This window comes from Oncorhynchus mykiss, chromosome 16 (assembly GCF_057628025.1).
Source record: "Oncorhynchus mykiss isolate SJ-2025 chromosome 16, ASM5762802v1, whole genome shotgun sequence".
In the NCBI taxonomy this organism is placed as follows: domain Eukaryota; kingdom Metazoa; phylum Chordata; class Actinopteri; order Salmoniformes; family Salmonidae; genus Oncorhynchus; species Oncorhynchus mykiss.
In genome coordinates, this window is record NC_143037.1 from 34570636 (window position 1) to 34598630 (window position 27995).

General features: G+C 43.0%; 1 long non-coding RNA gene and 1 pseudogene across 2 annotated transcripts in view; both read right to left on the reverse strand.

The window, feature by feature from the left end:
- LOC149976653 (nucleolar complex protein 2 homolog) overlaps positions 1-13714 on the reverse strand; it is a 47104-nt pseudogene extending 33390 nt beyond the window's left edge. Inside the window, exons 1-4 of the transcript XR_016487031.1 lie at positions 13697-13714; positions 8372-8415; positions 7859-7954; positions 7484-7595 (exon numbers count right to left, since the gene is read on the reverse strand). The product of XR_016487031.1 is annotated as a nucleolar complex protein 2 homolog (transcript). The remainder of the gene's footprint in view (positions 1-7483; positions 7596-7858; positions 7955-8371; positions 8416-13696) is intronic.
- Positions 13715-18239: 4525 nt separating this feature from the next.
- On the reverse strand, positions 18240-22866 carry LOC110491834 (uncharacterized). The gene is made up of 2 exons (XR_002468911.3): positions 21578-22866; positions 18240-20959 (listed from the first exon to the last, which is right to left on the reverse strand). It is a non-coding gene; the product is annotated as an uncharacterized LOC110491834 (long non-coding RNA).
- Between the last annotated feature and the right edge of the window lie 5129 nt (positions 22867-27995).

The window sequence follows — 27995 nt, forward strand, 5'->3', positions numbered from 1 at the left end:
AAGCTACTGGGGATCCAAATGAACAAATGCCAATTATATTGTGCATGTCCTTCAGAATCAGCACAGTATGTGCCAGTGCTATATTTCTGTATTTTTACTGATATCATTTTGCATGTCACATTGTGTGTTTTATGTGTACTGGATTGACCAAAAACTGAATATTTCATTTGTGTATCTGTGTGTGTGTGCATGTGACGTTGTTGGCACTAGGCGAGCGGGAGCACTCCTGGCCAGGTCTGTCTGTACAGACATCGGATGTGGTGGTGGTCGCCTGGGGGTGGGGGGTATGGGCCAGCCCTGATACACAGAGGGGGCCACTGTAGCAGGAAGCTCCAAATCATATACCCCCCAACACACACACACACACACACACACACACACACACACACACACACACACACACACACACACACACACATGATGGTGTGGTTTGTTATTGTATATGGAGTGTGTCTTAGTGTTTGTTGGCGTCCTGTGGTAAGCTAGCACGAGAAAGGCAGTATGGGAGGTGACCGCTTGTTCCCGTGTGCATGTGCACAGTTTGACCAGAGCGATAAAGACCAGGCTGTGGTTTACGCTCTGCTCCTAACTCAGACATACCAAACTTGACACATTTTTATGATCCCACAATACACGCATTTGCCTAGGCCCTTTTTTAGTCTAATAATGTTGGCAGAAGACTGCCTCAGTATGAATTGTAGTTTATAGACTGTTATGGGTACTTGGTAATTGGCTTCTCTTCATCTAGCTAACTAGAAATATACTTAAAATGTACAATCAGAGCACTCCCTAGGATTTTCTGACAAGGTGGTGCTGATGTACTGTCGTGGCCAAACGTTTTGAGAATGACACAAATACAAATTTTCACAAAGTCTGCTGCCTCAGTTTGTATGATGGCAATTTGCATATACTCCAAGATGTTATGAAGAGTGATCAGATGAATTGGAATTAATTGCAAAGTCCCTCTTCGCCATGCAAATGAACTGAATCCCCCAAAAACATTTCCACTGCATTTCAGCCCTGCCACAAAAGGACCAGTTGACATCATGTCAGTGATTCTATCGTTAACACAGGTGTGAGTGTTGACGAGGACCAGGCTGGAAATCACTCTGTCATGCTGATTGAGTTCGAATAACAGACTGGAAGCTTCAAAAGGAGGGTGGTGCTTGGAATCATTGTTCTTCTCCTGTCACCCATGGTTACCTGCAAGGAAACATGTGCCGTCATCATTGCCAGTAAGATTGCACCTAAATCAACCATTCATTGGATCATCAAGAACTTCAAGAAGAGCGGTTCAATTGTTGTGAAGAAGACTTCAGGGCGCCCAAGAAAGTCCAGCAAGCGACAGGACCGTCTCCTAAAGTTGATTCAGCTGCGGGATCGGGGCACCACCAGTACAGAGCTTGCTCAGGAATGGCAGCAGGCGTGAGTGCATCTGCACGCACAGTGAGGGGAAGACTTTTGGAGGATGGCCTGGTGTCAAGAAGGGCAACAAAGAAGACACTTCTCTCCAGGAAAAACATCAGGGACAGACTGATATTCTGCAAAAGGTACAGGGATTGGACTGCTGAGGACTGGGGTAAAGTAATTTTCTCTGATGAATCCCCTTTCCGATTGTTTGGGGCATCCGGAAAAAAGCTTGTCCGGAGAAGACAAGGTGAGCGCTACCATCAGTCCTGTGTCATGCCAACAGTAAAGCATCCTGAGACCATTCATGTGTGGGGTTGCTTCTCAGCCAAGGCAGTGGGCTCACTCACAATTTTGCCTAAGAACACAGCCATGAATAAAGAATGGTACCAACACATCCTCCGAGAGGAACTTCTCCCAACCATCCAGGAACAGTTTGGTGACGAACAATGCCTTTTCCAGCATGATGGAGCACCTTGCCGTAAGGAAAAAGTGATAACTAAGTGGCTCGGGGAACAAAACATCGATATTTTGGGTCCATGGCCAGGAAACTCCCCAGACCTTAATCCCATTGAGAACTTGTGGTCAATCCTCAAGAGGCGGGTGGTCAAACAAAAACCCACAAATTCTGACAAACTCCAAGCATTTATTATGCAAGAATGGCTGCCATCTGTCAGGATGTGGCCCAGAAGTTAATTGACAGCATGCCAGGGCGGATTGCAGAGGTCTTGAAAAAGAAGGGTCAACACTGCAAATATTGACTCTTTGCATCAACTTCATGTAATTGTCGATAAAAAATTGTCGATCTAAAGACACTGAAGCAGCAAACTTTGTGAAAATTAATATTTGTGTCATTCTCAAAACTTTTGGCCACGACTGTAGGCCCAAGGTTTGCTAGGGGGGAGGTCCGGATGGGGTCAGTCAAGTTGTAGCATTTAGCATTTTTGAAAAACCTGTAACTGACATTCGCTGAAACCTAGCGTCTTAAAATATATCAAACATTGTAACCAAGACAGAAGTCTTTTTTGATCTGAAATTAAATTGAAGTGTCTCAATGTAACCTACAAATTTTTACAAAAAAATGTAACCTACAAATTTTGTAGGTTACATTTTGGGGTAATGATTATTCTAAATAATAGGCGTATTTATGTGGATAGTCGACTGAAAATGTCAACTGGCTTAATTGTTTTTGGGGAGAAAATTCAGAATAATTCAATTACTGGATTCAATTAAGACAGTTTCCTGTAGGGTTTTTGTAATATGAAAGAACTGAACTAGGCCTATAGGAGCTTGTTTCAATTCTCCATCCCTGACCTAATCCATCAAATCAAACTGACTACTAGACTACCATTCATTCAACATGCCTTGTCGTAATTGGCGAACTATTATCACACCATTAGCAGCCTACTGTTGACATATAGCTAGCTATATGAAGAGGACAGATGAACTGATTAATTAACGTAGGCCTGCTAATCTTTAACAGCCTAAATACATTTTTTGTGAAGGATGATATTAGCGGAACAGCTCTCTGCTACTGTATGTCTGCTTCCATCTACACAGCGATGTGTACTGAACTACCACAGCACTGCACGTTTCCTTGCTTGTCTATGCGCTCGCACCTACTACAGACATCAAAGCATATGAAATGTGCTATTTTACAGGGTCAGTTACAGTAGTACAGCGCCACTGTAGAAAATTAGGATTAAGTGCCTTGCTTAACGGGACAGCGACAGTTGTTACCTAGTCGGTTTGGGGATTCAAACCAGCAACTATTTTGGTTACTGGCCCAACGCTCTTAACTGCTAGGCTACCTGCCAGGGTAAGCCTTAGCTAAGGCACTAACTACAAAATAATAGTGGTTATGTGCTTGACTAACCCATATAATTTTGGAAAATGTATTTGGCAACCAGTTTGTTCTCCATTTGACATACCCTGTGGTATCAACGAATGAAGTAGAGAGCTGCCATCCAGGTAGAGGGAGGAAAAGCAATAATAGTACTATGACTACAGGAGTGAGCCTGAGCAGAGAACTAGAGATTTCTTTCTCCTCATCCGAGTCCTCTGAATGGCTCAGCTCCAACTTCAGACAGTTACAGTTACCACAATGTGCCAACTAGAAGCCTATTTTGGGGTAGTTTTTCGTACCAGCATACTTTGACCTCAAATTGTGTGCATGGTATGCAAAATGCGTGCAGGTTGACAGGTTTACTAATGCACTCTGCAGACCACATCCTCTCTGCCTATGTAGCAGCCGGCCACCCCCCCACCCACACACACACACACAAACGGGGGAGGACGAGGGGGGTGCTTTTCTGCTGCTCTAATTAAAACAGTAGCAGCGCGCACCTCAGCCTCTTTTCTCTTTAACGAGGGGAACAGTTAAAAAAATGAATAAACAGGCAGTGGGGTGCATCATGAATAAACACTGTGCGCTGTGAGGGGTTCTTGGAGTGTGTGTGCTGGAGGGTGGACGGCTGTGCCGTAGGCAGAGAGGATGTGGTCTGCAGAGCACGTTAGGAGTAGAGTAAACCACAGCCTGGTCTTTATCACTTTGGTCAGACCATCAACACACACACACACACACACACACACACACACACACACACACACACACACACATACACACACACACACACACACACACATATACACACACACACACACACACACACACACATACACACACACACACACACACACACACACACACACACACACACACACACACACACACACACACACACACACACACACACACACACACCCCACCATCACAGTGACCACTCCCACAAAACCAAGCTGTCGCCTCCATACTACCGTTCTCCTGTTAGCTTACCACAGGAGGCTAGCACTCACTAAGACATATATGGGTATGCACACCACATATACTCAAAGCCAAACCCACACGCACACAGTCAAACATGTTGACAGTTTGCGACCTTACCCTGATAACAAAGGTGTGTAACGCGCACACACAACCCTCAGATGTACTTCCTCCCCCTCATCGTTCCGAGCCTATGCAGTTGTTAGCCGTTGAGACCTCGCTAACTGCCTTGATACACTGGACTGTGTTTTCCACTGATACCTGAGAAAATGTTGCATAACTCCCACCCAAGTTGTTTGTTTCCATTGGGTTTGTTGCCAAATGTTGTCCTCTTGTTGTATTTCTCACATCTAATCAACCCCTTCAGATCAAGGCTACACAAGTGCTAAGGGCAGGGGTGGCCAACCCTCCTCATAGTGAGCTACTGGTTATGCAAGGTTTGATCCGACCCTGTCGTAAGTTAACATACCAGATTCCGCTGAGCATGGTCCAGTGAGCATATTACCAGTTCATTTAGGTGTGATACCTAGATTAGGGTTGGAGCGAAATCCTTCAGGGCTCGTATTCACAAAGTATCTAAGAGTAGGAGTGCTGATCTAGGATCAGGTCCCTCCTGTCCATGTAATCGTATTCATTATTAAGTAAAGAAGGCTAAACTGGTTCTAGATCAGCACCTCTACAGGGAGACACTTTGTGAATAAAGGCCTAAGAGGGCAGTGCTGTTGGGGGAAGGTGGGGCACCCTTAGTATAGTATGGTTCATTGTAAACCTCCCACACACACACACACACTATATGATACATTTATTAAACATAAGAATGAGTGTGAGTTTGTCACTTCCCACAAGCCGGGTTGTGACAAAGAGCTATTATAGGGCCAGGCACAAATAATAATAATCAATGATTTTGCTCTTTATTTAACCATCTTACATATAAAACCTTATTTGTTCATCAGAAATTGTGGATAACTCACTACAGGTTAATGAGAAGGGTGTGCTTGAAAGGATGCACATAACTCTGCAATGTTGGGTTGTATTGGAGAGAGTCTCAGTCTTAAATAATTTTCCACACACAGTCTATGCCTGTATTTTGTTTTCATGTTAGTGAGGGCCAAAAATCCACTCTCACATAGGTTTTTTATTTTATTTTAATTTAAACTTTATTTAACTAGGCAAGTCTGTTAAGAACAAATTCTTATTTACAATGATAGCCTATGGGGGAACAGTGGGTTAACTGCCTTGTTCAGGGGCAGAACAACAGATTTTTATTTTATCAGCTCTGGGATTCGATCTAACAACCTTTCAGGTTACTGGCCCAACACCCTAACCACTAGGCTACGTGCCTCCAAGGTACATGGTCGCACAGAGCATTAGTGTCTTAATAGCACGTTTTGTCAAGACAGGATACTCTGAGCAAAGCCCAATCCAGAATCTGGCAGTGGCTTCTGATTAAATTACATTTTCACAGAACCTCTTGTTGCAATTTCGATGAGACTTTCTTGTTCAAATATCAGAAAGTGGACTGGAGGCAGGGTATGAAAGGGATAACGAATCCAGTTGTTTGTGTCGTCGTAATTGCGCACCCAACTCACTCAGGTGCTTCGCTATATCACATTTGACGTTGTCCGTAAGCTAGAGTTCATTTGCACACAAAAGTCATACAATGATGGAAAGACCTGTGTGTTGTTAATGCAGACAGAGGAGAGCTCCAACTTCTTAATAATAGCCTCAATTTTGTCCAGCGCATTGAATATAGTTGCGGAGTGTCCCTGTAATCCTACATTCAGATCATTCAGGCGAGAAAAAACATCACCCAGATAGGCCAGTCGTGTGAGAAACTCGTCATCATGCAAGTGGTCAGACAAGTGAAAATTATGGTCAGTAAAGAAAACGAAAAGCTCGTCTGTCAATTCAAAAAATCGTGTCAATACTTTGCCCCTTGATAACCAGCGCACTTCTGTATGTTATATAAAAGTGTTACATGGTCGCGGCCCATATCATTGCATAGCGCAGAAAATACACGAGAGTTCAGTGGCCTTGCTTTAACAAAGTTAACCATTTTCACTGTAGTGTCCAAAACGTATTTCAAGCTGTCAGGCATTCCTTTGGCAGCAAGAGCCTCTCAGTGGATGCTGCAGTGTACCCAAGTGGCATCGGGAGCAACTGCTTGCACGAATGTTACCATTCCACTCTATCTCCCTGTCATGGCTTTTGCGCCATCAGTACAGATACCAACATGAGCAGCAGCTACGTTTTGCTACATACAGACCGTTAGTGGAATTCCCTCGAGAGAGTAGCGGTTAATGTGATTAGATGTTAATTATTTGACTAGGCTACCTGTATTTGACATTGTGTTATTTCACTGAACACTGGTTGATGCTTATTTATAAAATCCTCTTAGGCCTCACTCCCCCCTATCTGAGATATCTGCTGCAGCCCTCATCCTCCACATACAACAGATGATCTGCCAGTCACATTCTGTTGAAGGTCCCCAAAGCACACACATCCCTGGGTTCCTCCTCTTTTCTGTTTGCTGCAGCTAGCAACTGGAACGAGCAGCAATAAACACTCAAACTGGACGGTTTTATCTCAATCTCTTCATTCGAAGACTCAATCATGGATATTCTTACTGACAGTTGTGGCTGCTTTGCCTTGATGTATTGTCGTCTCTATCTTCTTTCCCTTTGTGCTGTTGTCTGTGCCCAATAATGTTTGTACCATGTTTTGTGCTGCCACCATGTTGTGTTGCTACCATGTTGTTGTCATGTTGTGTTGCTACCATGCTGTGTTGTCATGTGTTGCTGCCTTGCTATGTTGTAGTCTTAGGTCTCACTTTATGTAGTGTTGTGTTGTCTCTCTTGTCGTGATGTGTGTTTTGTCCTACATTTATATTGTATTTATTTTTAATCCCAGCAGGAAGTCTTTTTCTTTTGGTAGGCCGTCATTGTAAATAAGAATTTGTTCTTGGCTGACTTGCCTAGTTAAAGGTTAAAAAAAGAAGAAAAAAAACACTAGATGGTTTAATTTTATTTTGGAAGCTACTCAGGCGAGAAAAAAGAACTTACCCAAATGTATAGTCCGTTGGAAAATATAAATGGACTGTTTGAAAATGTGAAAAAATTATATATTATTTTTTTTTAAAGTTAAATGTGAATCACATTTTTATTTGGCTTACCCCAGACTGTGTACCACAGTTTGGGAATATCTGGTAAATTAGGTAGGTTCGGGATGGTGTTGGGTGGATTTGGCTCGTGCCTCCAGTAGGAAGGGCAGAACAGGCACAAAGGTGTGTGTGCTGCCAGAGAGGAGGGTGAGGCCACGCACGCAGTGGATCCTCTGAGGGTAGTAGCATGACGTGGGCACCAGCCTGCACAGCAAGATAGACACAGATTCAGTGGTTAACACTACCACCTGCCGGTGGAAGTGTGAAGTACAACTTGCTTTTAGGGCAGGGGTGGGCAATACATTTTGGCTCGAGAGCCACATAGAGATTAAGAAATTCTATAGCAGGCCAAACATAATTTATATGTGTGTGTGTGTGTGTGTGTGTGTGTGTGTGTGTGTGTGTGTGTGTGTGTGTGTGTGTGTGTGTGTGTGTGTGTGTGTGTGTGTGTGTGTGTGCGTACCCACTTGATGGTGCCCACTATGACCTGGCACAGTGGGTAGATGAGGGGCTGCAGGATGTTGCTGGGGTGCAGCGTGCTGAGAAAACGACGCCACAGGTATTTGTATTTATTATGAATCCCCATTAGCTGCTGCCAAGGCAGAAGCTACTCTTCCTGGGGTCCAGCAAAAAAATATAAAAATGTTCAGAACATTACAACACACTGTGTGCCCTCAGGCCACTACTCCACCACACATCTACAGTTCTAAATCCATGTGTAAATGTGTGTATAGTGCCCATGTTATGGTGTGTGTGTGTATACATGTGTCTGTGCCTATGTTTGTGCTTCTTCACAGTCCCCCCTGTTCCATAAGGTGTTTTTTAATCTGTTTTTTAAAATCCAATATTACGGCTTGCATCAGTAACTTGATGTGGAGTAGAGTTCCATGTTGTCATGGCTCTATGTAGTACTGTGCACTTCTCAGTGTCTGTTCTGGACTTGGGGACTGAGAAGAGACCTCTTGTGGCATGTCTGGTACAGGCAGTGGACAAACTGCCAGTAATACACCGACTGGTATGTGTCCTGCAGCGATCACACACAGAGACACACAAGGACACAGACACCTTAAATTAACATCAGCACCGATCTACATTCCATTCGTAGTTTGTAATGGAAATATTGCAACAAGCTTTTTGAAATCACTGCTTCTCTAATGATTTGTCCCAATAGTCTGAAATAAAAGTGGAACCCTTGGCTCCTATGTAATATGTCACTTTGACCACGCAATAAAATCTTTATAAATAACATTAATCCTTAATATCACTATCTGTACTTCCTAGTGTCTGATATCATACCTCATAATCATGAACCTGTTTATGTTTATGTCACACATAGTCCTTGACTATGTTCTCCAAATGTTGATATTTGATTAGGATCCCCATTAGCAGATATTCTTCTTAGGGTCCACACAAAACATTGCATAATACAGAATATTAATAAGAAAAGAAAAGCTCAAGGACATAACTACATACATTTAAAACGTCACAGCCTACAAATCAATACATACACACAATATATCTGGGTCAAATAGGAGAGGTGTTGCTTTCAGTTTTTTGAAACCAGGTTTGCTGTTCACTGCTTTGCTCAGGGGCAGAACGACAGCTCTGGGATTTGATCCAGCAACCTTTCAGTTACTGGCCCAATGCTCTAACCACTAGGCTACCTTCAAATGAATAGGAGCTCCATGCAATTATGGCTCTAGAAAATACTGTAGAGTTTTTTGAATTTGTTGTGGATTTGGGAGACTGTGAAAATCTGGTGCCATGTCTGGTGGGGTAGGTGCTTGTCAGAGCTGTGTGTAAATTGACTATGAAAACAATTCTGAATTTAAGACATCGTTACTTATATAAATAAGAAGTGATGGAGTCAATCTCTCCGATACTTTTAGCCAAGAGAGACTTGCATGCATAGTATTGATATAGACCTCTGATCACAGTGAAGAGCAACACGCGCCAGTGTGCTCTGGGCCAGCATCGTTTTTCTTTATGTACTTCTTTGCAGCACCTGACCATATGACTAGGCAATAATCAAGACACACTATATATACAGTGCCTTGCGAAAGTATTCGGCCCCCTTGAACTTTGCGACCTTTTGCCACATTTCAGGCTTCAAACATAAAGATATAAAACTGTATTTTTTTGTGAAGAATCAACAACAAGTGGGACACAATCATGAAGTGGAACGACATTTATTGGATATTTCAAACTTTTTTAACAAATCAAAAACTGAAAAATTGGGCGTGCAAAATTATTCAGCCCCTTTACTTTCAGTGCAGCAAACTCTCTCCAGAAGTTCAGTGAGGATCTCTGAATGATCCAATGTTGACCTAAATGACTAATGATGATAAATACAATCCACCTGTGTGTAATCAAGTCTCCGTATAAATGCACCTGCACTGTGATAGTCTCAGAGGTCCGTTAAAAGTGCAGAGAGCATCATGAAGAACAAGGAACACACCAGGCAGGTCCGAGACACTGTTGTGAAGAAGTTTAAAGCCGGATTTGGATACAAAAAGATTTCCCAAGCTTTAAACATCCCAAGGAGCACTCTGCAAGCGATAATATTGAAATGGAAAGAGTATCAGACCACTGCAAATCTACCAAGACCTGGCCGTCCCTCTAAACTTTCAGCTCATACAAGGAGAAGACTGATCAGAGATGCAGCCAAGAGGCCCATGATCACTCTGGATGAACTGCAGAGATCTACAGCTGAGGTGGGAGACTCTGTCCATAGGACAACAATCAGTTGTATATTGCACAAATCTGGCCTTTATGGAAGAGTGGCAAGAAGAAAGCCATTTCTTAAAGATATCCATAAAAAGTGTTGTTTAAAGTTTGCCACAAGCCACCTGGGAGACACACCAAACATGTGGAAGAAGGTGCTCTGGTCAGATGAAACCAAAATTGAACTTTTTGGCAACAATGCAAAACGTTATGTTTGGCGTAAAAGCAACACAGCTGAACACACCATCCCCATTGTCAAACATGGTGGTGGCAGCATCATGGTTTGGGCCTGCTTTTCTTCAGCAGGGACAGGGAAGATGGTTAAAATTGATGGGAAGATGGATGGAGCCAAATACAGGACCATTCTGGAAGAAAACCTGATGGAGTCTGCAAAAGACCTGAGACTGGGACGGAGATTTGTCTTCCAACAAGACAATGATCCAAAACATAAAGCAAAATCTACAATGGAATGGTTCAAAAATAAACATATCCAGGTGTTAGAATGGCCAAGTCAAAGTCCAGACCTGAATCCAATCGAGAATCTGTGGAAAGAACTGAAAACTGCTGTTCACAAATGCTCTCCATCCAACCTCACTGAGCTCGAGCTGTTTTGCAAGGAGAAATTGGAGAAAATGTCAGTCTCTCGATGTGCAAAACTGATAGAGACATACCCCAAGCGACTTACAGCTGTAATCGCAGCAAAAGGTGGCTCTACAAAGTATTAACTTAAGGGGGCTGAATAATTTTGCACGCCCAATTTTTCAGTTTTTGATTTGTTAAAAAAGTTTGAAACATCCAATAAATGTCGTTCCACTTCATGATTGTGTCCCACTTGTTGTTGATTCTTCACAAAAAAATACAGTTTTATATCTTTATGTTTGAAGCCTGAAATGTGGCAAAAGGTCGCAAAGTTCAAGGGGGCCGAATACTTTCGCAAGGCACTGTACATAAAAGTATATTGACACCCCTTCAAATTAGTGGATTCGGCTATTTCAGCCACACCCGTTGCTGACAGGTGTATAAAATCGAGCACACCTCCATGCAATTTCCATAAACAAACATTGGTAGTAGAATGGCCTTACTGAAGAGCTCAGCGACTTTCAACGTGGCACCTTCGTAGGATGCGACCTTTCCATCAAGTCAGTTTGTCAAATTTATGCCCTGCTAGAGCTGCCCAGGTCAACTGTAAATGCTGTGAGATGGAAACATCTAAGAGCAGCAACAGCTCAGCCGCAAAGTGGTAGGCCACACAAGCTCACAGAACGGGATGGCTGAGTGCTGAAGCGCCTAACGTGTAAAAATCGTCGGTCCTTGGTTGCAACACTCACTACTGGAAGCAATGTCATCACAAGAACAGCCTCACGCACACAAGCCTAAGATCACTATGCGCAATGCCAAGTGTCAGCTGGAGTGATATACAGCTCACCGCTATTGGACTCTGGAGCAGTGAAAACGCGTTCTCTGGAGTGATGAATTACGCTTCACCATCTGGCAGTCCAACAGACAAATCTGGGTTTGGCGGATGCCAGCAAAACGCTATCTTCCCCAGTGCAACTGTAAAGTCAGGTGGAGGAGGAATAATGATTTGGGGCTGTTTTTCATGGTTCGGACCCCTTAGTTCCAGTGAAGGGAAATCTTAATGCTACAGCATACAGTGACATTCTAAACGATTGTGTTTCCAAATTTGTGGCAACAGTTAGGGGAAGGCCCTTTCTTGTTTCCGCATGACAATGTCCCCGGTGCACAAAGTGAGGTACATACAGAAATGGTTTGTTTAGATCGATGTGGAAGAACTTGACTGGCCCACACACAGATCCCTGACCTCAATCCCATCGAACACCTTTGGGATAAATTGGAACGCCGACTGCAAGCCAGGCCTAATCGCCCAAGTTCATTGCCCAACCTCACTCATGCTTTTGTGGCTGAATGGAAGTAAGTCCCCGCAGCAATGTTCCAACAACTAGTGGAAAGCCTTCATAGATGAGTGGAGGCTGTTATAGCAGCAAAGTGGGGACCAACACTATATTCATACCCATGATTTTGGATTGAAATTTTCGACAAGCTGGTGTCCACATACTTTTGGTCATGTAGTGTATGTTGCACTGATGCCACCTTTTCAACTTCACATGTATTGGTTCACCAAGACCAATGTAAAAAGATAAAGATGAGGACTGAGCCCAGTAGATTGCTTTAGTTCTGAAGAGGCATTGTTTCAGAATGGAGGGTGCTGTAGCATGGGCTCGGGGAGAGAGTGGCGGGGTCAGAGAGAATGACATCACTCAACAGGGTCACAGTGAAGGGAGAGCGTGCAGGGAGAGTGATGTTGAACAGTTGACCAACCAGCCTGACATCTGGACTGAGCTAAAGGAGCTGAGAGACATGGTGGGGGAAGAGAGAGTGGAGCTGAGAGACATGGTGGGGGAAGAGAGAGTGGAGCTGAGAGACATGGAGGGGGAAGAGAGAGTGGAGCTGAGGAACATGGTGGGGGACGAGAGAGTGGAGCTGAGAGACATGGTGGGGGAAGAGAGAGTGGAGCTGAGAGACATGGTGGGGGAAGAGAGAGTGGAGCTGAGAGACATGGAGGGGGAAGAGAGAGTGGAGCTGAGGAACATGGTGGGGGAAGAGAGAGTGGAGCTGAGAGACATGGTGGGGGAAGAGAGAGTGGAGCTGAGGAACATGGGGTTAGGACCAGGCGATATGGCTAAAATATCAGCACAATATTTTTTTAAAGGTTGACAATATTTGCAGTTGTTGAATAATAAAAGTTCTAAATATGCTTTATGAGTAGGGCATGGCCTTAGGGTGACAATACATTCAATGCCTTTTTAATGGGGCTTTGGCCATTCTGATTGTGTTATACAGCTCAATAAAACTTCCACCAAAAGTTGGAATATAGTGGGCACTTTGAAAACAGTGTTGTTTGACATGATAACAAATAAAAATGCCAGGGAGGAGCTATTGTGACAGGGTAGGAACCAAAGTGTTTGGCAGCTTTTACCAAGTGGACCCTAATTCATGTTAAATTAAAATGTTTTCAATTACTGTAGCTTTGAATAGCTAAAATACAACAGCAATGGTATCAGGCTCTATTAGAGAGCTAGCTACGTTTGCGCTGACTATATTTAGCTAGCAATATTTAGCTAGCAATTAGCATTAGTGGCTAACATTATTTATTTTAGCAACAACTTGCTGTTTGCAGACAGTAAGACACAAAAACTAATAGTGCGATTATAGAGCGATTATGGATTTAAACTCAGCAAAAAAAGAAACGTCCTCTCACTGTCAACTGCGTTCAATTTCAGAAAACTTAGCATGTGTAAATATTTGTATAAACATAACAAGATTCAACAACTGAGACATAAACTGAACAAAACTGAACAAGTTGCACAGACATGTGATGAACAGAAATTTAATAATGTGTCCCTGAACAAAGGGGGGGGGGGGGTCAAAATCAAAAGTAACAGTCAGTATCTGGTGTGGCCACCAGCTGCATTAAGTACTGCAGTGCATCTCCTCCTCATGGACTGCACCAGATTTGCCAGTTCTTGCTGTGAGATGTTACCCCACTTTCACCAAGGTACTTGGAAGTTCCCGGACATTTCTGGGGGGAATGGCCCTAGCCCTCATCCTCCGATCCAACAGGTCCCAGACGTGCTCAATGGGATTGAGATCCGGGCTCTTCGCTGGCCATGGCAGAACACTGACATTTCTGTCTTGCAGGAAATCACGCACAGAACGAGTAGTATGGCTGGTGACATTGTCATGCTGGAGGGTCATGTCAGGATGAGCCTGCAGGAAGGGTACCACATGAGGGAGGAGGATGTCTTCCCTGTAACGCATAGCGTTGAGATTGCCTGCAATGACAACAAGCTCAGTCCAATGGTGCTGTGACACACCGCCCCAGACCATGACGGACCCTCCACCTCCAAATCGATCCCGCTCCAGAGTACAAGCCTCAGTGTAACGCTCATAACTTCGACGATAAACGTGAATCCGACCATCACCCCTGGTGAGACAAAACCGCGACTCGTCAGTGAAGAGCACTTTTTGCCAGTCCTGTCTAGTCCAGCGACGGTGGGTTTGTGCCCATAGGTGACGTTGTTGCCGGTGATGTCTGGTGAGGACCTGCCTTACAACAGGCCTACAAGCCCTCAGTCCAGCCTCTCTCAGCCTATTGCGGACTATTGCATTCCTGGTGTAACTCGGGCAGTTGTTGTTGCCATCCTGTACCTGTCCCGCAGGTGTGATGTTCAGATGTACTGTTCCTGTGCAGGTGTTGTTACACGTGGTCACCAAAATATGAAGTATGCACGCAGAGAACACTATTTCCGTACTTTAGGGCCCATAATGCAATTCTTCAGGAAATGGGCGTGGCTTCACATAATTTTCAGATTTGAAGAAAATGGCGGAAAATATAAGGCCAAAGTACAACCAGAGCGGATACAAATTCATTGCTTTAACTAATTATGACAAATGTTAAGCAATGTAATAAAGTAATGACTTAACAAATAAGTTACCTTACACGTTATGTTTTCTGACAATTTGTTAGCTATGCTGTCTTTATGAACCACATAGCATATCATTACAGCAGTATGTTCCGGTATGTTAGCTAGCTACCTAATGTTAGTTGGCTGCTTATACATCAAACTTGCCAGTATATTAACTATAGGCTAACTACCCAACATTTATTGACTTGATTATTCCTGTCATTATTAGCTTAGTTATTAAATGGTATAGTCGTTGTGCGTTCTCAATGGACATTCGGGTGCTTTCGTAAATTCGCTTTGGCTATCTACTCCGATTTCAGAGCACTCTCGTCTGAGTGTACCAGAGCACAGAATAATGAATGATGAATGGCCGGTGTCAGCAAACGTTGGCAAAAAAGCATAATTCAATTGTTGTCAGCAGCACTGTTACAGTCACCAACGCTCTGAATAACATGAAAACTGCCTAACCAGCTCTGCTAGAGCAAATAAAAGAGTGGTGTCATTTGTGTCTGGAAGCAGCTTGCAAGCTAGCCAACGTTAGCTTGGGAGCTTGACTGCCGCTGCAAGGTCAGAACGCTCAAATCAACTATACTCCTCGTCCAGTGTGCCCTCCTCCGAGAGCGAAACCCGTACCAACAGATGCATATCTGTATTCCCAGTCATGTAAAATCCATAGATTAGGGCCTAATGAATGTATTTCAATAGACTGATTTCCTTATATGAACTGTAACTCAGTAAAACCGTTGAAATGCAAAATGCAATAATTTCAAAGATTTTACTGAGTTACAATCAATATAAGGAAATCTGTCTTTTGAAATAAATTGTTACATGACTGGTAATACAGATATGCATATGTTGGTACAGGTCTGGATCAGAAATCCAGTCAGTATCCTGTGTGGCCACCGTTTGCTTCATGCAGTATGACATCTCCTTCGCATAGTTGATCAGGCTGTTGATTGTGGCCTGTGGAATGTTGTCCCACTCCTCTTCAATGGCTCTGCAAATTTGCTGGATATTGGTGGGAACTGGAACACGCTGTCGTACCCTCGATCCAGAGCATCCCAAACATGTCTGGCGAGTATGCAGGCCATGGAAGAACTGGGACATGTTAAGCTACCAGAAATTATGTACAGATCCTTGCAATATGGGGCTGTGCATTATCATGCTGAAACATGAGGTGATGTCGGCAGATGAATGGCACGACAATGCATCAGGATCTCGTTACGGTATCTCTGTGCATTCAAATTGCTATCAAACAAATGCAATTGTGTTCATTGTCTGTAGCTTATGCCTGCCCATACCATAACCCGACCAGCACCATGGCGCACTCTGTTCACAACATTGATATCAGCAAACCACTCGCCCACACAACGCCACACATGTTGTCTGCATGGCCCACTGCATGCCAGTGGCCCACTGAAGTCGGTTACGAGACCAAACTGTAATCAGGTCAAGACCCTGGTGTGGATGACGAGCACACAGATGTACGTTTCGCACAGTTTGTGCAGATATTCTTTGGTTGTGCAAACCCACAGTTTCATCAGTTTCAGGGTAGCTTGTCTCAGACCATCTGGCAGGTGAAGAAGTCAGATGTGGAGGTCCTGGGCTGGCGTGATTACACGTGGTCTGCAGTTGTGAGGACGGTTGGACGTACAGCCAAATTCTCAAAAGCGGCTTATGGTAGAGAAATTAACATTCAATTCTTTGGTAACAGCTCTGGTGTAAATTCCTGCACTCAGCATGCCAATTGCATACTCCCTCAAAACTTGACATCTGTGGCATTGTTTTGTGTGACAAAACTGCACATTTTAGAGTGGCCATTTATTGTCCCCAGCACAAGGTGCACCTGTGTAATGATCATAATGTTTAATCAGCTAATTGATATGATACACCTGTCAGGTGGATGGATTATCTTGGCAAAAGAGAAATGCTCACTAACAGCGATGTAAACAAATTTGTGCACAGAATGTCAGCACTCTATAGTCCCTCGAATCACTCGGACATCAATGCAATGTCATCAAAAATCTAATCAAACACTTTATGAGAGCCTATACGCTCATGGTGCACAACATTTCTGTAGGCTATGCAACTGCCTGAGAAAAGAGAGCTTTGATGACCTCTATTAAAATGAGGATCCCATCAGCTTTCTATGGGCTAGGCCTACTATATTTATCAACTTTCCTATTATTAAGCACATTGCTGCGCTTTACAACAGGAGTATAGACTACCTGCCTGGGATGAAAATTAACCACGGGAAAAGAGTCCTCCATTCGCTATTTAAGTGCATAGATTATTTAAAAATGTTTTACCCATGCCCCTGTGCATGAAAATGGTCCATTCTAAATCAAAACTAATTCCACATATATTATTTAGTATATGTAAAGACACTAACTCAAGAATAGTCTGATGGGTGACAATATTTGTGTGCAGTAAGGCAAGAAACAGGGCATGTCTTTTTCTTTTCTGCAACTTTTTCAAATCATAGTTGCATGCCTCATGTAGCCTAGCCCATAGGCCAATATGTTTTGATGAGGTTTGTATCACAACTAAAGTGGACAAATAACCCCTAGCTTTACAAGGGGTTTTGAGCCTAAGTTGTATCCAAATCAAATCAAATTTTATTTGTCACATACACATGGTTAGCAGATGTTAAAGCGAGCGTAGCCAAATGCTTGTGCTTCTAGTTCCGACAGTGCAGCAATATCTGACAGGTAATCTAACAATTCCCCAACAACTACCTAATGCACACAAATATAAAAGGGTGAATGAGAATATGTACATACATACAGTATAAGTGCAGTATATGGATGAGCGATGGCCCGAGCGGCATTGGTAAGGTGTGTCATGTCTTTGGCTATGCCGGATTAAGTGATATGACATGCTATTTTATAAAATAATTTCTCTGTAATTCATATTACCTGATTAAGCTAATAAGGTGAATGTAATTAACTAGGAAGTTGCGGCACAGGCCTCCTGGGTGGCGCAGTGGTTAAGGGCGCTGTACTACAGCGCCAGCTGTGCCATCAGAATCCCTGGGTTCACGCCCAGGCTCTGTCATAACCGGCCACGACCGGGAGGTCCGTGGGGCGACGCACAATTGGCCTAGCGTCGTCCGGGTTAGGGAGGGATTGGTCGGTAGGGATCTCCTTGTCTCATCACGCACCAGCGACTCCTGTGGCAGGCCGGGCGCAGTGCGCGCTAGCCAAAGTTGCCAGGTGCACGGTGAAGCCTCCGACACATTGGTGCAGCTAGCTTCCGGGTTGGACGCCCCCTGTGTTAAGAAGCAGTACGGCTGGTTGGGTTGTGTATTGGAGGACGCATGACATTCAGCCTTCGTCTCTCCCGAGCCCGTACGGGAGTTGTAGCAATGAGACAAGATAGTAGCTACTACAACAATTGGATACCACGAAAAATGGGTAAAAAAAATTAATACAAATAATAAAAATGTAAAAAAAGAAAGTTGCGGCACCACCAAATAATGTTTACAGAGCTGTTATCTTCTGAATAAACTCTTTATTAAGACCTAGTAATCTTTTATTATTAGACTAAATATTAGTCAATTTAGTCTCATCTGAAAGTTGTAAATTCTTGGTTATCTAACAAGTTGAATCAGCAAGTTGAATCAGCAATACAAAAATTGGTTTAATTATTTATTTACTAAATGCCTAAATAATCACACAGAATTACATCTACACAGAATGGATCATACATTGATGACAAATTATGTCATGAAGAAAACATCCTTGGTGAACGGAACAGATGCGACAGCTGGTTACACAAAGAGAGGGGGTTGGGTTTGAGTGAAAGAGCGGGAAGACAGAGTAACAAAGGGAGAAGCTATGCTATCGTAAATACAGAATCTCATGCATTCTAAATAACCACCCATTTGAAAAAGGAGAATGCAATAAATATTTACTCTGAGCAGCTGCGCTTCGGTAGATTGGTTGTCGATGGAATGCCGGTTTGTCCTTTGAAGAATGTCTCTGGTGGTAACCTGGATACTTGGTAGTACCGTCGTCGTGTGGTAGAGTAGATACTCTGTCCGTCCTCTCCTAGCCCAAGTCTACAGTTGCTGCACTAACGCAACGGCTAGGAGGTATCACTTCTTTAATGAATAAGGGTTCAAAGTTCATACCAAGTTGCCATGCTATATGCTCATGCTATATTCTGGCTGGTATAGTCGAAATCCATCCTTCCGGGGTGTAGGTCGTCACCTTCACATTGAAATGCAATGCTAATTTCGTTAGATTCTCTAAGGTTGGCTAAGTTCTGTAGGTGGTCTTTGTCCTTTCAACGTGGGGACCTCAAGTCCGCACGTCCTTGGAACAGAAAGTTACATTTTCGTCAAGGGGCTTATAAAGGATCATAGTTTACAACCACTGTCTGTTCACATGGGCGGGGCCACTGAGTTGGCAGAGTTTACTCTATGACAAAACATTCTCTCATTAAGAAGCTAAATTACATTTCATCTTTTCACAAATAGTTTAATATTTAAACAATTCCATGTGAATCTGAACTATAATGTGTAGACTTTCCAAGATACAGTTTATGTCTTCCTATCATTAGTAATAATGTCTCAGATGACAACTGATCTGGCATCATATTCTTTAAGTACCAACACATATTTTCAGCTGGTTGGATTACCGAAATATGGTTCCTTTCCCCACCCTTTTGATGTTATAAGACTCTCTCTATGTTAACAAAGGACTTTCCAAGAGTCATTCTGTAGAGTAGGGAGAAAGAAAGGGGGAAAGGTATTTATGGGGCTCATAATCCTCCCCTATCAGGCCAACTTCATGACAGTTGCAATAGATGGTATAAAATACCGTATATACATGTCATAGGAGTAATGTAATATATGTAAACATCATTAAAGTGGCATTATTTAAAGTGGCATTGTTTAAAGTAACTAGTGATCCATGTATTAAAGTAGCCAGTGATTGGATCTCAATCTAGGCAGCAGCCTCTGAGTTAGTGATTGCTGTTTAGCAGTCTGATGGCCTTGAGATACAGAATGAAAAACAGCTTCTCGGTCCCAGCTTTGATGCACCTGTACTGAACTCGCCTTCTGGTGGTTGTTGTCCTTGATGATATTTTTTGCCTTCCTGTGACGTCGGGTGCTGTAGGTGTTCTGGAGGGCAGGTAGTTTGCCTCCGGTGATGCGTTGTGCAGACCGCACCATCCTCTGGAGAGCCTTGCGGTTGAGGGCGGTGCAGTTGCCGTACCAGGCTGTGATACAACCCGACAGGATGCTCTCGATTGTGCATTTGTAAAATGTTTGTCAGGGTTTTGGGTGACATGCCAAATTTCTTCAGCCTCCTGAGGTTGAAGAGGCGCTGTTGCGCCTTCTTCACCACACTCTGTGTGGGTGGACCATTTCAGTTTGTCTGTGATGTGTGCGCAGAAGAACTTAACACTTTTCACCTTCGCCACTGCTGTCCCTTCGGTGTGGATAGGGGGGTGCTCCCTCTGCTGTTTCCTGAAGTCCGCGATCATCTCCTTTGTTTTGTTGAGTGAGAGGTTGGTTTTGTGACATCACACTCGGACCTCCTCCCTGTAGGCTGTTTTGTCATAGTTGGTAATCAAGCCCACTACTGTCGTGTCGTCTGCACACTTGATTGAGTTGGAGGCGTGCATGGCCATGCATTCGTGGGTGAACAGGGAGTACAGGAGGGGGCTGAGCACACACCCTTGTGGGGCCCCAGTGTTGTGGGTCAGCGAAGTGGAGATGTTGTTTCCTATATTCACCACCTGGGGGCAGCCCGTAACAAAGTCCAGGACCCAAATTGCACAGGGCAGGTTTGAGACCCAGGGCCTCCAGCTTGATGAGCTTGGAGGGTACTATGGTGTGGAATACTGAGCTGTAGTCAATGAACAGCATTCTTACATAGGTATTTATTTTGTCCAGATGGGAGGGCAGTGTGCAGTGTGATGGCAATTGCGTTGTCTGTGGACCTGTTGGGGCAGTATGCAAACTGAAGTGGGTCTAGGGTGGCCGGTAAGGTGGAGGTGATATGATCCTTGACTAGTCTCTCAAAGCACTTCATGATGACAGAAGTGAGTGCTATGGGCCGGTAGTCATTTAGTTCAGTTTTCTTTGCCTTCTTGGGTACAGGAACAATGGTAGCCATCTTGAAGCATGTGGGGACAAAAGACTGGGATAGGGATTGATTGAATATGACCGTAAACACACCAGCCAGCTCGCCTGCGCATGCTCTGAGGACGCAGCTAGGGATGCCGTCTGGGCCAGCAGCCTTGCTCGTTTTTTTTTCTGGTCTTTATCTGCCTTTAGGTTCAGCATCCTCTGCAGAGCCACGTATACGTCTTGGATACAGAACAGGACCATGGTGTTGAACACTGTTGGAAAGAAAACAAAGAAACAGACAATTCTATCATGGTCTTTGGACGTGTACAGGCCTAAATTCAGTTGCTGTTACTAAATAGGGGATCATGCACACTCATGGGTTAAGTTCACTATCAGCCAGTTTGTATCGACACAGATATCCCCCCCCCCCCCCCTTTCATTTGGTGGTCGCCACGGTAGCCTTGAAGGCCTGTGTGACCTCTCTGAAGATGTGAGGGGTAGGCTCATCCTAAAGACAAAGACAGGGAGGGGGAAAAAATTGACTGCCATAAGGATGAGAATGAAGGGCAAAAGCCCTGGTATTGTGGTACACTATATACATGCTACAACTCTCAATACCCAAGAAGAAGCCCCTTCACTCCATATTACGTTATGTTTTCAATATGTTATGCTACAGGTAGGTAGCCCAGATGTTTGAGGTGGAAGATGGGATAAATAATGTACCATTCTATCATGAAGAAAACAATGCTCTAAAAGTGGGCTAGTGATAAGGACCATCATGCAGCCTGCATCCGTATGGGATCAAGTCTGTTCTCATTACTACACCTAAAGTTTGGTAGAGGTCAAGGTGGAAGTCTATGCTTGGTGGACAGTCTGTAGAAAAATGTTACCTTGATTGCAGCTCTCCACTCAACCATTTTCTCTGTGACTTTAATAACCTCCACTGTCTTCTTGGATTTCTTGGCAGACTGTCCTTGTTCCTCCTCATCACTATCAGAGCTGGCCTCCTGGGGTCACACAAAAGATTCAAGTTAGCATGATTCTGAAGAATGTTAAGGGCATAAAGGCAATGTGAAAAACAGTGCATGCCTAGGGACACAAATCACATAAATAAGTAACTGAAGACAAGCTGGGTTAATGGACCTGTCAAATTACAAAATAGATATATAATTGCAAGTGTAGAGTGACATTTTCATCCTCTGGCTAAATTGTTAAATAAAGCATAGGCATACATATTAGAAACAGAAAAATAATTTGCATCAACTCACTATATTCAGTGGGGTCTGAAATTAGTGACACCCTTGAAAAACATGAGCAGAAATTACTCAATTGAATACTGAGCTACATTGTATGCTACAAACAATTTGTAAATTCCATTATTTTACACTAATACAATTTCTCAGAGAAAGATTGTTTAAAAAGTCATTTGTCTCATAAAAGGTAAGGGTCAAAATTATTGACACCCCTGTTTTAAAATCTTTCAATAATAACTCACCTGGCGAGGATAACTTCACTGAGCCAAAGAGTTCAGTCTTGGCATCATCAGACGTGACAATCTTGTTTCTCATGGTCTGAGTCCTTTAGGTGCATTTTGGCAAACTCCAAGCGAGCTGTCCTGTGCCTTTTACTGAGGAGTGGCTTCCATCATGCCACTCTACCATAAAGGCTTGATTGGTGGAATGAAGCAGAGATGGTTGTCCTTCTAGAAGGTTCTCCCATCTCCACAGAGGAACTCTGGAGCTCTGTCAGAGTGGTCACCTTGGTCACCTCTCTGACCAAAGCCCTTCTCCCCCTATTGCTCAGTTTGGCCGGGCGGCCAGCAGTAGGAAGAGTCTTGGTGGTTCCAAACGTCTTCCATCTAGGAATGATGGAGGCCGCTGTGTTCTTGGGGACCTTCAATGCTGCAGACATTTTTTGATACCCTTCCCCAGAACTGTAGCTCGACACAATCCTGTCTCGGAGCACTACGGACAATTCCTTTGGCCTCATGGCTTGGTTTTTGCTCTGACATACACTGTCAACTGCGGGACCTTATATAGACAAGTGTATGCCTTTCCAAATGCCTTTCCAAATGATGTCCAATCAATTGAATTTACCACAGGTGGACTCCAATCAAGGTGTAGAAACATGTCATTATGAAGTATTGTGTGTAGATTGATGAGGAAAAAAATATATTTAATCCATTTTAGAATAAGGCTGTAACAAAGATTGTAAGATCTGACATGCGTCAGCAACGCCTGAACAGGGGAACACGACCACTTAGTTCCAGTGTGCAGGAGACTGGTGTGTGACCCGCATGAGTCTCTCGTTGCATACGTACAAAGGTGGACAAGCCGATGGCTCAAAACCACAGAAGACAAGGTCCACAGAAGACAAGGTCAAAGGGTAACAGTGACCACATGGGTGGTTCAGTGACCACATGGGTGGTTCAGTGACCACATGGGTGGTTCAGTGACCACATGGGTGGTTCAGTGACCACATGGGTGGTTCAGTGACCACATGGGTGATAAGTATGGGCGCAAAAGTGTTATGCATTCTGGGGGGAAAAATAGTCGACGACATGAAGTTTACAATAATCATGTAATCAAAGGTCATGACGTATTGACTGCAGTCAACTAAGTTTCTGTAGTCACTCTTCACGAACTTCATTCTGCAGTATCGGCTGCATTGTGGGTGGCTCTATTGTCACACAATCATTAGGGTGTTTTTGTTTGACCTACACGAACGTGACCAAAGACATGACTGAAAGAGGAACCAACTTTGCCACCATTCATGTATAGGCTAGAGTCGGTATACACAAATTCATGTGATATTTGATACTCTCACTAATTGATTGTACAGTGTACACACATTTGATTTTATTTTAGGCATGTTTATTTCAACATTATAAAGAAAATATTTTTTAAACAATAACAACCCTGCCATGTTGATCTGAGCCTTGCTGTTGGAAAACCACATTAATGTCAGACTTTTGGTGGTCCCAGAAGCACCTCCCCCCGGAGCTTCAGCTTTACCACTCAAACGAGCCCATTGTCTACATTTAAATGGTTGCTTAAGATAGCAAGTATGGCCCCAGTGTTTGTATCATATGAAAGTGGTTCTTATGGCTTTAAAGGGGCAATCAGCAGATGAAACGTACACTGATGAATATAACTACTGTTCCCTGAAAGAGCAAACAAGGTATATTATAAACTGGGTGGTTCGAGCCCTGAATACTGATTGGCTGACAGCCGTGGTATATCACAGGTATGACAAAACACGTATTTTTACTGCTCTAATTACATTGGTAACCAGTTTATAAAAGCAATAAGGCATTGCGTCGTGCATAAGAACATCCCTTAGTATATTGGCCATATACCACACCCTCTCGTGCCATATTGCTTAAATGTACTATGGGGAGTCAAACAAACAATCATATCCACCTGAAATCTGAAATCACGCCCAATGGGCCAACGGATGCCAAGCCCACCCTCAAAGCCCCGCCTTCCCGGCTATAATACTGATTTTGATCCATTTAAGTTGATTTCTTTTTTCACATAACTCTTAACACTGGAGGCTGATATATATTTTTACAATCAAAACTAATATCAAACCACCTATGGAGAACCATAGAGGCTGCCAGCTATTAAGAATGTTTTCCATAAAAAAACAAATACATATATAATCATCTTTTTAAAACGTGTATAAATTCCTGGAGTGGACTTTTAAAAACATGAATACTTACCCTGAGCAGCCTTTTAAATATAGGCTTTTAGTTGCATGCCTTTCAAAACATGTACAGGTGAAGTCAGAATTTTACATACACTTAGGTCGTAGTCATTAAAACTAGTTTTTCAACCACTCCTCAAATTTCTTGCTAACAAACTATAGTTTTGGCAAGTCAGTTAAGACATCTACTTTGTGCATGACACAAGTAATTTTTCCAACAATTGTTTACAGACAGATTATTTCACTTATACAATTTCAGTGGGTCAGACGTTTAAATACACTAAGTTGATTGTGCCTTTAAACAGCTTGGAAAAGTCCAGAAAATTATGTCATGGCTTTAGAAGCTTCTGATAGGCTAATTGACATCATCTGAGTCAATTGGAGGTGTGCCTGTGGATGTATTTCAAGGCCTACCTTCAAACTCAGTGCCTCTTTGCTTGACATCATGGGAAAATCAAAAGAAATCAGCCAAGACGTCAGAAAAGAAATTCTGGTTCATCCTTGGGACAATTTCCAAACGCCCAAAGGTACCACGTTCATCTGAACAAACAACAGTACGCAAGTATAAACATTATGGGACCACGCAGCTGTCATACCACTCAGGAAGGAGATGCATTCTGTCTCCTAGAAATGAACATACTTTTGTGCAAAAAGTGCAAATCAATCCCAGAACAACAGCGAAAGACCTTGTGAAGATGCTGGAGGAAACAGGTACAAAAGTATCCATATCCACAGTAAAACGAGTCCTATATCGACATAACCTGAAAGGCCGCTCAGCAAGGAAATAGCCACTGCTCCAAAACCGCCATAAAAAAGCCAGACTACGGTTTGCAACTGCACATGGGGACAAAGATCATACGTTTGGGAGGAATGTCCTCTGGTCTGATAAAACAAAAATAGAACTGTTTGGCCATAATGACCATCGTTATGTTTGGAGGAAAAAGGGGGAGGCTTGCAAGCCGAAGAACACCATCCCAACCATGAAGCACGGGGGTAGCAGCATCATGTTGTGGGGTTGCTTTGCTGCAGGAGGGACTGGTGTACTTCACAAAATAGATGGCATCATGAGGATGGAAAATTATGTGGATATAATGATGTCTTGAGATGTTTCTTCAATATATCCACATCATTTTCCTGTGCAGCCCATTTCCAGTTAAAGCTTGGTTGCAAATGGGTCTTCCAAATGGACAATGACCCCCAAGCATACTTCCAAAGTTGTGGCATAATGGCTGTTACGGATACAGGTATCCTGTGTCTGTGTGAGTGGGTATCCTGCGTGTGTGTTTTTTTTCTCTCCTCCTCCCCTCACAGGTGAAAATCATCACTCCCCAATCAGTCAACAATCAATCATCAATCAGAAGACACACCTCCTCCTTTTTCCTACCCAATCACAGTTCCTTTCCCTTGGTTTAAAAACCCCATCAGTTGTTTGCTCTAGAGCTCAATCTCTCTGTAAATGCCATGCCTGTAGGTCTCTGTGTTTCTCTCTCTTTGTGTATTAACCTATCTTTTGTTTGAGCACCTCCATAGCACTTTGTCATCACCTGTGAGTATTGTTTTGGTTATGGTGTTTGTTTGTTTGCTGGTGGGAAAAGGGGAAACCAAGACAAGTCGCCCATGGGCATACACTACCCGTAGGTGAACTTTTGTTAAATACACTAGTTAGAACTGGGCGGACCACCCACTGTATTTTTGGTTAGTTAGCTGTTGTTAAAGTAGGCTAGTCTAGCTTAGGGGTGTTTTTGAATACTTATTGTTTCTTTCCTTGGGTCCAGCTCCGCCCCTTTTCCTGCTCCCCCCATTACCGTGTGTTTATTAATAAACCTTGAGTTTGACGGTAGATTTCAGTTGTCGTGGTTATTTCGTTCACACTTTTACTTTGTCACTATTATAATTTGCATGAGTTATGTTACGGGTCTCATTACCATCCCCCCCCTAGACTGTCGAGCCAAAAGGGATTCGTAACAATGGCTTAAGGACAACAGTCAAGGTATTAGTGGCCATCACTAAGCCCTGACCTCAACCCTATTAAAAGTTTGTGTGAGCAAGGAGGCCTACAAACCTGACTCCGTTACACCAGCTCTGTCATGATGACTGGGACAAAATTCATCCAACGTATTGTGGGAAGCTTGTGGAAGGCTACCGAAAAGTTTGACCAGAGTTAAACAATTTAAAGCCAATGCTACCAAATACTAATTGAGTTTATGTAAACTTCTGACCTACTGGGAATGTGATGAAAGAAATTAATGCTGAAATAAATCATTCTCTCTACTAATATTCTGACATTTTAACATTCTTAAAATAAAGTGGTGACAACTGACCTGACAGGGAATTTTTACTGGGATTAAATGATAGGAATATTGAAAAACTGAGTTTAAATGTATTTGGTTAAGGTGTTTGTAAACTTCCGACTTCAACTGTATACTTATCTGCAGTGGCCTTTAAAAACATCCATACTTACCTACAATGACGTTTTAACAAGCATGCCTACAACACCTTTCAAACGTTTGGGGTCACTTAGAAATGTCTTCTTTTTTTTTGCCCATTAAAATTACATCAAAATGTTTATAAATACAGTGTAGACATTGTTAATGTTATAAATGACTAATGAAATGGCAGTTTTGTAACTACCCATCCCGGGTCCGGGAGCGTTGTCATCATCTGACACTAATTAGCATAACGCAACAGACATAAATATTACTAGAAAATATTCCTATTCATGAAATCACAAGTGAAATATATTGAAACACAGCTTAGCCTTTTGTTAATCACCCTGTCATCTCAGATTTTGAAAATATGCTTTACAGCCAAAGCAAGACAAGCGTTTGTGTAAGTTCATTGATAGCATAGCATTATGCCTAGCTAGCAGCAGGCAACCTGGTCATGAAAATCAGAAAAGCCATCAAATTAAATAGTTTACCTTTGATGAGCTTTGGATGTTTTCACTCACGAGACTCCCAGTTAGATAGCAAACGTTCCTTTTTTCCAAAAATATTATTTTTGTAGGCGAAATAGCTCCGTTTGTTCTTCACGTCGACCGGAAATTGCAGTCACGACAACTCTGAAAAATATTCCAAATTAGTTCCATAATATCGACAGAAACATGGCAAACGTTGTTTATAATCAATCCTCAAAGTGTTTTTCAAATATCTACTCGATAATATATCCACCTGGACAATTGGCTTTTCAGTAGGACCGAGAGGAAAAATGGCTACCCCTGTCTTTTACGCAAGAATCACTCAGAGCCATCAGGTGACCACTTACGCAATGTAGTCGCTTACGCTCATTCTTCAACATAAAGGCGTGAAACTACGTCAAAATGCTGTAGACAACTTGGGGAATACATAGAAAAATGAATCTGGCTGATAGCCCATTCACTGCTCAATAGGGACGCATCGGAATGCAGAGCTTTCAAAACATGAGTCACATTGGAATATGAGTCACATTGGATTTTTCTCAGGCTTTCGCCAGCAATATCAGTTCTGTTATACTCACAGACAATATTTTTACAGTTTTGGAAACTTTAGAGTTTTCTATCCCAAGCTGTCCTGACAAAATAGCCGGTTTACTTTGGGAATGTTATTTTTCCAAAAATGAAAA